At 41.4% G+C, this 14372-nt stretch overlaps 1 non-coding gene across 1 annotated transcript; it reads left to right on the forward strand.

The window, feature by feature from the left end:
• The first annotated feature begins 5097 nt into the window (after positions 1 to 5097).
• On the forward strand, positions 5098 to 5204 carry LOC131228455 (small nucleolar RNA R71). The gene has a single exon (XR_009162958.1). It is a non-coding gene; the product is annotated as a small nucleolar RNA R71 (small nucleolar RNA).
• The last annotated feature ends 9168 nt before the right edge of the window (positions 5205 to 14372 follow it).

The raw sequence follows: 14372 nt of genomic DNA on the forward strand, positions 1-14372 counted from the left end.
TGGGACAAAATAAGTAAATGAGAAGTGATGGGAAGATAATACGTGAATGAAAGAATCAAGAGGCTTTCCATAGATATTTACGTAAAAGGGGGTCAGTACAAGAGAGAAACCAACAAAAGTAAAGATAAAATCCTACCTATACCACTTTCGCAGGTGCTCTCGATTGCATTTAGCATATGCAACAAGCCTTTAAACCCCTAGGTTGCCCCTAGTGGACGAGTTGTAGTCTCGTGAGGGTTTGCAGTAATGTTACCCACAAACATTGAACTAACTAATGAAATGAAGAGCTGGGTTGCCTCCCAGGAGCGCTAAGTTTACCGTCTTCAGCCAGACAAATAAAGCAACTACCCTAGTCCTATGAAAGCGATAAACCTACCTATACCTCCATCAGACTAGGAGATCAATCCTGGTAAACAGGAGCAGTCAGGGTCATGGACATGTCCTCTGAATCAAATTTCTCGACAAATGGTTTCAATCGATGTCCATTGACTTTAAACTCCTTGCCATTGGCGGGATCTCTAATTTCAACGGCCCCATGAGGAAAAACAGTAACAACAATGTAAGGGCCGGTCCAACGAGATCGAAGCTTACCCGGAAAGAGATGTAATCGAGAATTGTACAAAAGGACCTTCTGACCAGGCGTGAATGATTTTCGCAAAATGTGTTGGTCATGAAATGCTTTCATCTTGTCCTTGTAAATTCTCGAATTATCGTACGCATCATTCCGGATTTCCTCAAGTTCATTCAATTGAAGTTTGCGTAGCGAGCCAGCGTTGTCCAGATTGAAATTAAGATTTTTGATCGCCCAGTACGCTTTATGTTCCAGCTCCACAGGCAAGTGACAAGCTTTCCCATAGACAAGTCTAAAGGGAGACATTCCAATAGGGGTTTTAAAGGCAGTATGGTATGCCCATAAGGCATCGGTCAATCGAATTGACCAATCCTTACGATCAGGGTTAACCGTTTTCTCCAAAATGTGTTTAATTTTCCTATTAGAAATCTCAGCTTGCCCACTTGTCTGTGGGTGGTACGGGGTGCTCACCTTATGAGAGATACCGTATTTCTTCATTAAGCTCTCGAATGGTCTATTACAAAAGTGTGAGCCCCCATCACTAATGATGGCTCGAGGCGTTCCGAATCGAGAAAGGATGTTTTCTTTTAAGAATTTAATGACCGTGCGATGGTCATTAGTTCGACATGGAATCGCTTCGACCCATTTAGTGACATAATCCACGGCGAGCAAAATATACAGATTTCCAAACGATTGGGGGAATGGTCCCATGAAATCGATGCCCCAGCAATCAAATGCTTCAATGATAAGAATGGGATTCAAAGGCATCATATTTCGACGGGACAATGCTCCCAATTTCTGACAACGCTCACAAGCTTTGCAAAACTCATGAGTGTCCCTAAACATAGTGGGCCAGTAAAAGCCACACTGCAGAATCTTGGCCGTGGTCTTTTTAGCAGAGAAGTGACCACCACAGGCCAGTGAGTGACAGAAGGAGAGGACGCTCCGATGCTCATCGTCGGTACACATCTCCTTAGAATTTGGTCTAGGCAATATTTAAATAAATAAGGATCATCCCGAGAAAAGTTGCACACCTCGGTAAAAATTTCTTCTTATCTTGCGAGTCCACTGTCGGTATGGCACTGTAGCAAGATAATTAGCAATATCGAAACCAAGGTGAATGGGAAACTCGAACAATTGTTCATCGGGGAATATGTCGTTGATATGGGGCGTCTCAAGGGACTCAGAGGTATTAAGGCGAGAAAGGTGATCGGCCACTACGTTCTCTACTCCCTTTTTATCTTTAATTTCCAAATCAAATTCTTGGAGTAGAAGGATCCATTGTATCAAACGGGGCTTAGAATCATTCTTCGAAAGAAGATACTTAAGTGCCGCATGATCTGTATAGATAATGATCTTGGATTCGATCAAGTAGGACCTAAATTTGTCCAAGGCACACACTACATCTAAGAGTTCTTTTCCGTAGTCGAGTAGTTTCACTTAGGCGGGATTTAGAGTCCTACTTGCGTAATGAATGACGTAGGGCCTCTTATCTTTTCTCGGCCTAGGACCGCCCCAAGAGCATAATCGAAGTGTCGCACATAAGCTCAAAAGGAAGGCTCGATCGGGTGGCTGCATGATAGGTGCGATGGTTAACGTGCCCTTAAGCTTGGTGAAAGCTTCTGGCATTGCTCGATCCACTCGTACGGAGCATCCTTTTGAAGAAGATTACATAAAGGACGAGAGAGGAGACTAAAGTCCTTTATGAATCGCCTGTAAAATCCTGCGTGTCCTAAGAAGGATCGCACGTCTCTGATGTTTTTGGGTGGAGGTAGGTTAGAGATAAGATCGATTTTTGCCTTATCTACCTCGATTCCTTTGGACGAAATGATATGCCCAAGGACAATTCCCTTCTGAACCATGAAATGACACTTCTCCCAATTAAGTACCAAGTTCTTTTCTTCACATCTTTTCAGCACACATTTAAGACTTTCCAAGCACTTACTGAAAGATGGACCGTAAACAGAGAAATCGTCCATGAAGACCTCTAGATATTGCCCCACCATATCAGAAAAGATACTAAGCATATATTGCTGAAAGGTGGCAGGGGCATTACATAGTCCGAATGACATCCTTCGATAGGCAAAGGTGCCGTAGGGACATGTAAATGTGGTCTTTTCTTGGTCTTCAGGGGCTATCTCTATCTGGTTGTAGCCCGAATACCCGTCAAGGAAACTGTAATAGGAATGACCAGCTAACCTTTCCAGGATCTGATCAATGAATGGTAAAGGAAAGTGGTCTTTCCTCGTGACGGTATTCAACTTCCTGTAGTCAATGCATATTCTCCAACCAGTAGTGACTCTAGTTGGCACGAGTTCATTATTAGCATTGGCTACGATGGTGATTCCGGACTTCTTAGGGACCACTTGAGTTGGACTCACCCATTGACTATCAGATATAGGGTATATGATACCCACGTCCAATAGTTTAAGAACCTCGGCCTTAACCACTTCCTTCATGTTTGGATTTAGTCTACGTTGTGGTTGCCGAGCGGTTTTTGCATTATCCTCAAGATATATGCGGTGAGTACAAATCGAGGGATCGATTCCCTTGAGGTCCGCTATCGTCCATACCAGGGCTCCTTTATGCTCAATGAGAGTAGATATGAGCATACTCTCCTGTTCTTTCTCCAGGTGGGCAGAGATCACCACCGGGTATGTCTCATCTTGACCTAAATAGGCATATTTCAAATCAGAGGGCAAAGGTTTTAGGTCAAGCTTTGGCGGCTTGAGGTTAGACGGTAGAGGCACTACATCGGTGGCAATTCTTCAAATTGTGGCCTCCACCGGTTAACTTCAAGTACCGGTGCAGTATCAAGCAAGGCGCACGTCTCCCTAATCATGTCATCATCAAAATCATGGGAGTGGGCCAGGCACGTCTCTAGATAGTCGGAGGATAGGGTTAGAGGTGTCGTATCTTCCACGAAAGAGTCAATTATGTTAATGTCATGGAAATCGTCCTTATCCTCTAAGTTTCTGCCGTTATTGAAAAAGATGTTTGACTCCAATGTCATATTCCTAAAAGACATAGTCATGACACCATTCCTGTAATTGATAATTGCATTTGAAGTGGCAAGGAATGGGCGACCAAGAATGACGGGAATCTGAGTGCTCATGTTATTGATGGGTTCGGTGTCCAGGATGATAAAATCTACAGGGTAGTAAAATCTATCGACCTGGACTAACACATCCTCAATTATCCCTCTTGGTACATGAACAGAGCGATCAGCAAGTTGTAGTGTGGTCAGGGTGAATTTTTTCTCACCCAAATCTAACTATTTGTATATCGAGTAGGGAATCAGATTTACACTCGCTCCTAAGTCAAGAAGTGTGTGATTAATTCGATGGTTTCCGATTACACATGATATGGTTGGGATACCGGGATCCTTGAATTTCTGTGGCATGTCTTGCTTCAGGATGGTACTCACTTTCTCAGTCAAGAAGATTTTCTTTTGAATAATTTTTCGTCTTTTGGTCGTGCATAAGTCTTTCAGGAATTTGGCATATGAAGGTATCTGTTTCACGACATCAAGTAGAGGAATATTGACTTTCACTTGTTTCAACACCTCTAGGATATCCTGAGAGTTAGAGAGAGGTTTTGGTGAAACCAACCGTTGGGGGAACGGAGCAACTGACTTCTCTAGAAGTTCCGGTTCTAATTTTTGTGGGGCATCACTAGATCCATCATTGTTGTCCTCTTCTGGTTCTTGAGGCTTTTCGGGCCTAACTGGAAGGATTTTATCAATGATCTTTCCACTCCTAAGAGTGGTGATGGATTTAGCGTGCCCCATCTGATTTGAAGAGCTGGGATCATTAATCTCGTACTGCGGTTTAGGATTGGGGAGAGGTTGTGCAGGAAGCATCCCCTTTTCTATAACCGTCATACGAGAATCTATCTTTTGTATAAAATCTGTGATTTCCCACATTGCCTGAGCCAGCTCTTATATGGAATTTTGAACCGGTTCCTCTTGAGGTTTCACTTGATTTGGATTTTGATTGAAGAAACCTTGAGGAGTAGCCGTTTGTCCATTCCTCCAACTAAAGTTTGGATGATTTTTCCAACCAGGATTGTACGTATTGGAGTTAGGTCCAGTAAAAGGTCTTTGATAGTTGTTTACGGCATTGGCTTGTTCATTCAACACTCCTCGAAAGGCGGGTATTGTAGGACAATTTTCAGTTGTATGAATGTTGCAATCACAGATGCCGCAAACAATTTCATTAACCTTATCCTTCTTTCCTTCCATGGCCTCAACTTTCCTTATGAGAGTAGTCACTTTACACTTGAGATCATCATCTTCTTTCAAGAGATATAATCCACCTTTCTCCTTTAATTGAGTCGGCCTAGACGTGGTGTTCGACTTTGGGTAATAGTCCCAGGATTGCGTTTTTTCAGCAAGACTATCCAGGTAATCCCATACCTCATTAATATTTTTATTAATGAACTCTCCATTACACATTGTCTCGACTATTTGGGGCATGGAAGATGTCAGTCCATCATAGAAAAAATTTGTAATGCGCCACGTTTCAAATCCGTGTTGTGGGCATGAACTGACCAAATCTTTGAACCTTTCCCAACATTGGAAGAATGTTTCATCTTCCTTTTGGGCAAAGTTCATGATCGCTTTTCTGAGGGTAATCGTTTTATGATGTGGGAAGAATTTTTTTATGAATTCCCTCTGCATGTCGTTCCATGTGCCAATGGATCTAGGACGCAGTGAATGTAACCACGTCTTAGCTTTCTCTTTTAAGGAAAAAGGAAAGAGTTTCAGCCTAATTGTATCCTCAGATACATTAGGAAAACATAATGTAGCTATAATCTCATCGAACTCTTTCAAATGTAAATATGGACTTTCTGATTCAAGTCCATGGAATTTAGGAAGGAGTTGGATAACTCCTGGCTTGATGTCCATTTGTCCTGTGTTTTCAGGAAAAATCATGCATGAGGGCGTACTCACTCCCGCCGGTTGTAGATAATCTCGTAAAGTACGAGGCGGGGGTGCCTGTTGCACCTCATTTTCATCTTGGGTATCCTCCACCCTAGGTGGAAGTAGAGGAGGTTGGTCTTCAGCCATAACTTCAGTTAACTCAGGGGATTTCGAGCGGTGTCTAGTCCTGCGATGGATAGTCAACCCCTCAACCAATCCTCCTTCAGTCAAGAGACGTCGAGTGTCGTCACGGGCCCACTTGGGCATGAAACACTCGCAGCCCTCAATTTAAATTTGAAACCTAATCCTAAGAAAGAAAATCTAAAAAGAAAGAGAGGGTTGGAAAGGAGTTACCAAATTGGAGGCCCTAAGTTGAAGACCTGCAAAATAAAACAAAATAAGTTAGGTTCTAAAAAAAAGAGAAGAACAATCCTTTAAAAGAAAGATAGCAGTGAACTGATTTCTAAAAGAAGGAATTCCTAAAAGAAAGTGGAAATTTCTAAAATAAATTAGGAAAGTCCTAAACTAGAAAGTAAATTACTAAAAGAGAATTGAAAAATAGAAAGTAGGGAAGGAGCTTACCGAATTAGAAATTTCTATCTTAAAGGCCTACAAAATAGGAAGGTTAGTTTCTACACAAAAATTCTATAAGTAGAAAATTTCTAAAAGTGAATTTAGGAAACAAAGTTAGATTAAAAGAGTTAAAATTAGAAAGTTACTAAAATGAAAATAGAAGGTTAATTTCTAAAAAGGGGAATAACTAACCAAGTTTCTAAAAACAAAATAGGAAAATACTAGAATTAGAAAAATTTAAACCCGAACTTTAAAAGTGGAAAAAGTAGAGAAATTAAGAAGGAATTACCAATTTAGGAACTTATGTCGGATCCTACAAAATATGGAAAAAAGTTAGTTTCTAAAAATAAAATAAAATAAAAACCTTTAGCCTAAAGTTAGTAAAATCCTAATCCTAACATAATTCTAAAACTAATTAATTTTAGAAACCGTCAGTCCCCGGCAACGGCGCCAAAAACTTGTTCACACCCCAAGTGCAGGGTTGTGATGTAGTAATAAACTCGGTAAGACCGAGGTCGAATCCACAGGGACTGATACCTGTACGTTATCTGAAACCAAGTAGAACTAGAACTAGACTAAGATGTGTTCTAAACCAAGTAGAATTTAAGAAATAATTATGGAACAATTATCTAAAACTTTAAGAAATTCAGAGGAAGGAAACTAGGGTTTTAGAGGATCCACTTGTAGAGATCAGGGAGATCTTATGCCTGCATCAAGGATTATGGAATTCAAACTGAACTTACTTGATCTAGTTTTCAAGAGATGAAAGGTATATGAATTAGAATGGATTCCATCATCTAACCATGCCCAGGAGACAAAGCAAACAACATGATTAAACTAATTACCAACCAATCAACAATGTATAAAGATCAGGAAGGGTACTGTCATCCTACCATGCCCATGGAACAATGATGAACAACAGGGCTTCCTGACTTTGTAAACATAAAAAGGGGAAAGAAATATTCAAAGCCATTGCGAACCCATTGTAATTTCAGTCACAACAGATCATTAAAGACTAAGAAAAATATTTCTTGAATAATCAAACCACAATCAAGTTTAATTCACAATTAAATAATTAAATAAAGTCTCCCATCTCAATACAAGCTTCACCTCTTAGCCCTAGCTAAGAGGTTCAGCCAACCATGATTAGGCTAAGGACCTTAAGATTCATAGAAAAGAAAGAAAGAGAGTCTCCCATCTCAATACAAGCTTCACCTCTTAGCCCTAGCTAAGAAGATTAGCCCGTCATGATGTGGCTACCTTTAAACAAAAATAAAGAGAAAAAAAAACCTTTTCCTTTCTATCACTTTCCCTGCTCCACATCCAGCCCCAAACTGTGCTCACGTTCAGCCCAAAGCCTCTTCTCTTTTTCCTCCCCAAAAAAAAAGACACTTCTCTTGGCCTCCACGGCTTTCTTTATAGGCTGATGGAGGTGATGGCTACGTGATGAGAAGGGCTTCCGCATTCCTCTTTACGCAGCATGTTTGTAACTGAGCTGGACTTCCTGTTTTGCACAGGGAAAACCGTATACATCCTTGCATTCAACGAATCGTCTCGGGTGGCCGATCATCTATCTTACCCGTCTGACATCATGGTTGGAACCTTCCTTATCTTGAGAATCCTCTGGACGGTCCGGATCACTGATCCGGCCTTGATAGTGATCACAGAACGGCCCACCGTGGCCGTTTTTCACGGACGCGCGTCCATGCGTAAGCAGGGTACGCTGTGACAATCGGTGGGCCCCACAATAGTTTTTAGAGAAATCCACCCCGTTCATTGGATTCCTGACGAAAAACTGGTCAGGAAGGGTGGGTTTTCTTAAAATTCTGCATGGCCCATTGTATCAGATCCCTTCACTGTCCATCTTGCTTTTGGACGATCAAGAATGGATCTCCGGGACTTTTGGAAATTTGTCACCTAGGCATGAATGATATGGCCCTTGTGATTCTCATGGACTGTCTGGATCAGTCATCTGGACCATGATGGTGGCCCATAGAGATCGAACGGTACCCCTGTTTCATGCCAGAAGAAACGGACGTTCCGTCTTTTGATTGAGAGTCGGTGGGGCCCATGAACACTGTCATAAAGTAAATCCACTCCGTTCATTCAACTCGTGGCGAAAAACCAATAAAAAATGTGCACTTTTTCTTGATTTTAGTGTGGCCCACCGTATCTTCTACTCCGTCATTCATCATGCATTTAACGGTTAGGATTCTGCAACATCTTCCATGACCTCAAGAGGCCACCTTGGTGAGGTAAATACCCCACCTATGCACACAATGGACGGTCCCGATCGGTTATTTGGAGGAGGAATGGGCCCCACTAAGAGGAACCGGCGCTGGAGCGTCCGCTGTTTAGCTGATTTGCGATTTGAGAAGATGAGTCGGTCAGCGCACGCTGACCGACTTAAGGTGTACTGGCGTAAGTCCGGTGCACCTTAGTACATCCACACACACTGTACATGAAGGTCCCAAGGAGGTGTTTGTGACAAATTTGCTCCATCCATCCTCTTTAGAACCTCATGTACGGGGTTGAGACTAAAATTGAGACATATCCAAAGATCTGGTGGGCCCCAAATCATGATTTTAGTGGCTGATATGTCCGTTGGGACACTTGCACAGGGATTGAACGGATGAAATTTGACGTGTACGGTTAATTTATGGTCCTCAAGCCACGTATGGAGTTTCGAATTAATCGGATGGCGAGAACCCTGTGATCTTGCATTTTGGACATCTTTTTGGCCACTTAAGCTCTAATTTCTTGATTTTCTTGAATCCCTGGCGTGCACATCCGTCGATCTTGATCTCCTGGGGTCCGTTGCTTGCCTTGGTGATTTCAGGCCGTTAAATCCATGCTTTTAATACCTTTTCCTAGTCCATGCTCGTAAACACGCCCTGCAACACAAACATGATTAAATCAGGCAGATCCAGCCTTAGGGCAGCCCGACCATGATATTGAATCAATCGACCATATTTTCCTTACTGGTAGTATGACGTTGGCGGCTTGGGAATTTCTGGGGAGGAAGTTCCAAATTCAGATTTAGCAGTCTGTTTCCTTGGAGCAGAGGCTTTTTTAGTGGTGGTCTAGATCAATAACAGGTCATCCCAATTCAACGACAAAAAATCTAGCCCCTTGTTTTCTCCTCTGGGAAATTTGGATTTCAAGAAATGTAGCAGTGTTTGACGGGTTGGTGCCTTCGAAGCTCAAAGTAAATGCGCGAATTGAGTGGTGGATCTCCTATTGCCTCTCCAGTTGAAAGCGATCTAAGTCAGGGCCAAAGACTTTGGTGGGGCCTTTGCCAGGACATTCTATTTCCCATGACCACTTCACTCCATCTCTTTGCTTAGTGGTGAAATGGAAACGGCCCCCTTCAGGATGGGTCAAAATCGACATTGACAGATCAACCTTAGGAAACCTAGGTCCATCTGGTGGTGGGGGCATTTGCAGAGGGGATCCAGGAAATTTTATTTTCGCCTTCTCTGAAGGATATGGGTTCGGGTCTAATATTCATGCGGAGCTTAGAACTATTCATGATGGTATTCAGAGGTGTCTTGACAAGGGGCTGAACAAGATTATAATTGAATCTGATTCACAACTCGTTGTTAGATTTTTACAAGGTCATTCCGATCCTAGCTAGTAATGGAGATATTGGCTAGCTAGGATTCGATTAATGATTGATTCTGGGCAAATGGTGTTCTCACATATTCTCAGGGAGGGCAACGCCCTGGCAGATGCGATGGCTCGGATGGGGAGTGGAAATCAAGCTTCATTTATCTTTTCCAATTTCGACGATCTGCCTTAGGTGGTCAGGGGTCTTCTTTTTTTGGACAAGCTGGGATTAGGCTCCATCAGAAACTGTTCATGAGCATATAGATAAGCCACTTGCTCTCCTCTTCTTAGTTTGTTTATTTGGTTTTGGTCTTCTTTTCGATAGTTGCTGAGAGTTGTCTATGTTCTTTTGTTGGTTCTCAGTCTTTGTCCCTATTTTTTTGTCCCTAGGGATGGGTGTAAATTTTGGTAGATATATATATATATAGATCAATCCTTTTCGAAAAAAAAGGTGAAAGCTTCTGCAAGTTGCACCGAGGGTTCATGCCAATCATATCATTGCCTGCACTGATCTGCATAAAGACCTTCCAAACGGCAAATCTGACAGCGTGGTGGACGGCGACCGCGGGTGGTGTTGGCACGACCCTGTCCGTGATTGAAAGACTTGCTGCTGGAGCCATTTGCACGGCCACGGTTGTGGTGAGAAGAGCCACCCCCGTGATGAGAAGAGGTCCGGGTAGCAGTGAACGCTGCATCTAAGGGCGCCGGAGTCTCTAGAGATTTTTAAAAAAGTTCAAAACTCTCAGCTTTGGACACAAGATCTAGGAAGCAGGGAAGGGGTGGTTGTGCCATTCGGGCAGTAGAGAAACTGGAGAAATCGGGCCCTAGGCCATGAAAAAACCAGTGAACTTTGTCGGTTCCATCAATGGGGTGACCGATTGCGTGAAGCTGATCGCATAAGTCCTTAAAGGCACGGGCGTATGCAGTGACGGGACGGGTGTCAATTGGAGGTCATCTTTGCGGCGAATTTCACGGGCCTTGGAGCGATGGCTGAAGGTGTTCTCCAAGGCGGTCCAGACCTCGCGGGATGTGGAGAGGCTGACGGCTTCAGCCATTGCTTCCTCTGTGAGGGAGGAGAGGATAAGGCTAAGGAGGTGCTGGTCGGTTGCTTTCCACGCCAGGTGTTTGTCATTTGGTATTTGAGAGGTGGGAGGGTCGAATGGAGGTGGCGGCACAAGGGTGCCATCCACATGACCCAACAAACCTTGGCTCTCGAGAAGTGGAAGAAGTTGGCCCTTCCATAGGAGATAGTTGGAGGAGGAGAGCTTGATGGTAACCATGTGGATCATGGTGTTGAAGGGAAGAAGGGTGGGAGAGGAACTAGAGGCCATTGGGAATCGTGGGGTGCTAATCCAGGTATGGCTTTGATACCATAAGAATGTTTGAAAACCACCACACGTTTGAGTGGTGAGAGCTTTTCATATTTATACATTTACAGATTGTATAATGTAGTAAGTACACATAAATGTTGATTACAAAATCAATGGAGAGAATTAGCTAAACAAACTCCTGTAATTGAGGGTTAATGGATGCACGTATGAAAGGCATTAGATTAAGGCAGAGGATCCTCAACAACATAAACTATCTCTATCACCTGTCTAATTTTAATAGCACAACAAATCAATAATCACCAATACCTTCAATATAAAAAACCTCAAAACAATTAAAATGTCAGAAACATGAATGGTAAATTAGGAAAACCCTCTGTCCTCTATTACCAGTTTTGAATCATCTCCTCTTGAAAAGATTGACAAAAAAAGGAAAATAAAAAAGAACCTCATCGATGGAAGTCGTACAAGAACAATACTTCTGCGCGAGTAGAGGCTTTCCTAAAAGCTTGAACTTTTCAGACCATCTTTGACAGTAATGTTGACTGGTTTACCCTATCCTTATTACAAGAATTTGATATATGAGTAATATGGATAGTCATTTTCTCTAGGAACACAGCATGCTTTAGCAAGGCTTCCACAAGTTTTATTTTGTTTTTGCTATTTTTGAGAACAAATATCCCATCCATGAAGCAAGATATCTTGACAGTCTTGAGGCGATGCAGAAGACGAGAATTGTGATTCCAAATATCTTGTTATAACAGACTCATGTTTGTCCATAAAGGTCTGTTCCAAGTGAAAACATAGGTGCATTACCTATTAAGATTTTACAAAGTAGAGGAACTTGACTATCGAAAGGTAACATTATTTTATATTAATAAAGAAAAAAAGAATATATATATATATATATATATAGGGATTCATGAATTTCCTTAGTTACAAGGCTCTCAAGATCAGGTGAACTCCTCAACAAACAAGCTTAATTACCTGGAAGTTTCCATTTTTCCAATGCTGAATTTAGTACCAGACACTTACGCATAGAGATGGGAGATTATAGCTGCTATAATTCGCAATAGACAACACCTTCAAAGAGCACAAAAATTAGGACAGAATAATAATAATAATAATAAACCTCAAATAAATGTTAAAATGTTGATTTTTCCTACTACAAAAAAAGTATAAACGATGATATTTTAATCTTTCAATTTGTCAGATTTATTTTGGTATGCTAGTGTGTGTGTGTGTGTGTGTGTGTATAATGATGACTACAATTTTATTGACCGAAAGTAGCCAAAACTTCAAGCAAAAGCCAAAAACCAGGCATGAAGTGATCATCTTGTCACTTATGACTATGCATGTAAAAAAATTTTTTTAAAAAAAAAAACCAAAAAAGAGAAAAATAATATTAGACCATCGAAGATGGAAAAAGGATTGTATCTTGGCTTGCTAAAATCTCAAACCCAATGGTGTTATTATTATTATTATTTTTTTCAATATCCACCATTAATATAAGTTTGTACGTAAGAGGTATTATGAAGTTGACCTCATGGGAGCTACCCATGAGGTCGAGCTCTGTGAGCCCCATGGTAATCTATGTTGGGCATCCACACCAACAATCAGATGCACCCTTCCATGGTGGTCCTAAAAATAAGACCAATCCATGACTTAAGTGGGCCACACCACAGGTAACAGTTGAGAGTGGATGCCCACCAATTGAAACCTTGTTTTATTATTTGTTTACAGGGCCCATTAGATGTAGTTACCTTCTTGACTGTTTATAGGGCCCACCGAGATGTTGTTTAGACATTTGGCTCATCCATTGTATATACACAAAATTTCATGCCATGCCAAAACTTGGGTGGGCCCTATTGAGTCCTTTTAAATATTTTAGACATGGTTTCCAAAGGTTTTAGATGGTGTGGCCCATATGATTTCTAAATACGGCTGATTTTTGGGCATCCTATAACATATAGGGACCCACCAAATACACGGGTGGATGTCTGGCACACATAAAGTGGGACCCACAGAGCTGGACCACATGGAAAGCTCCCATGAGTTCAACCTTATAGTATGTATAAAAATCACTAAATAAACAATAAATAAAGTAGACCTGAATGCAAGGACTGTATAGTTTAAGAAGTCTAGCACGATGAACATCTTTTAGAATCTTCTGCATCATTCTAACCTCACTTCTTATGATAAACCAATGTAGTTGGAAGTTGAGATCAAGGCATACATTAGTTTGTGAAGATGCACTTTCTAGCCAATATTTAACCGTGTGGATGGGCATAGAGAGGTCCAATTGTAAAAGATTTGGGGCACAAATATCCAACTCATATTCTCCTTGCAAAGATAAGTGCTTAAGCTGCCTATTCGAAGAAGAAACATGATCAATTGTGATATTATTATGACAATCGATGACCGTCAAAGATTCAAGTATTGGAGAGTAGCCAAGAGCTCTCCCACATTGCCACCATTAAAAGACAAACGTGAGAGGGACATCGTCTTGAGGTTTCTAAAGCCTTTAAAAGCTGGAGGAGGGACTTTGAGGGTGCAACCGTCAAGTAGATAAGAGGTTTGGTACGTAGGGGTTGGGTAAGTTGCCCAGCTTGACCTCACTGGCTTTTCGTGCAATCGCAAAGTGGATCAACCCATCAATTTGTTTGTTATAGGAAAGCTGGATTCTGTGGATCTTTGGGCATTTGTAGAGAGCAAGCGATCGAACAACAGATGAAGTGGAAGAAATCCTCGATAATCCTATGAAGCGGTGGCCATGTTTGAAGTTGAGAATTGGCATTTGCGTCCAGACGTGTTTCCAACGAGTGGAAAGGACACAGATTTTTACTACGTCTTTCATGTTTAAGTGAGAGAGGATTTCATGGATGAGAGATTTTGGTAAATCAGAAATTCGATCTTAGGTCATCTTTGCATTCTGAAAGATCCAAACAGGGAAAACCGGAATCCTCTACAGGTTTTATACGAAAGTTTGTCGTTGGTCTGTTTGCGTATATATAAAATCCACTCTTGTTTTATGTACTCGTAGTATATAACAAAACTACTACTTATCTGAACGTGGTGGGATATGAAAAAATGGATAAAAGCATGCAGCTCACTACAAGAAATATCACTTTTACCGATAAAATTTTTGCCGACGAAAAAAATTTCGTCGGTAAAACTTTTATCGTCGGTAATAATCTTTTTATCGACGAAAATTTGCGTTGGTAAAAATGTAATAATTTTTAACTTTGAATATTTTGCCGCTATTTTGAAAAGTTCGCAGTAAGACTTTTACCAACGAAAATTTTCGTCGGTAAAAAGCTGTTATATTTTTCACTTGGGAAATTTTTGCCCTCAGTTTTACCGACGA

The sequence above is a fragment of the Magnolia sinica genome, chromosome 15, assembly GCF_029962835.1.
Source record: "Magnolia sinica isolate HGM2019 chromosome 15, MsV1, whole genome shotgun sequence".
Taxonomy (NCBI): Eukaryota; Viridiplantae; Streptophyta; class Magnoliopsida; order Magnoliales; family Magnoliaceae; genus Magnolia; species Magnolia sinica.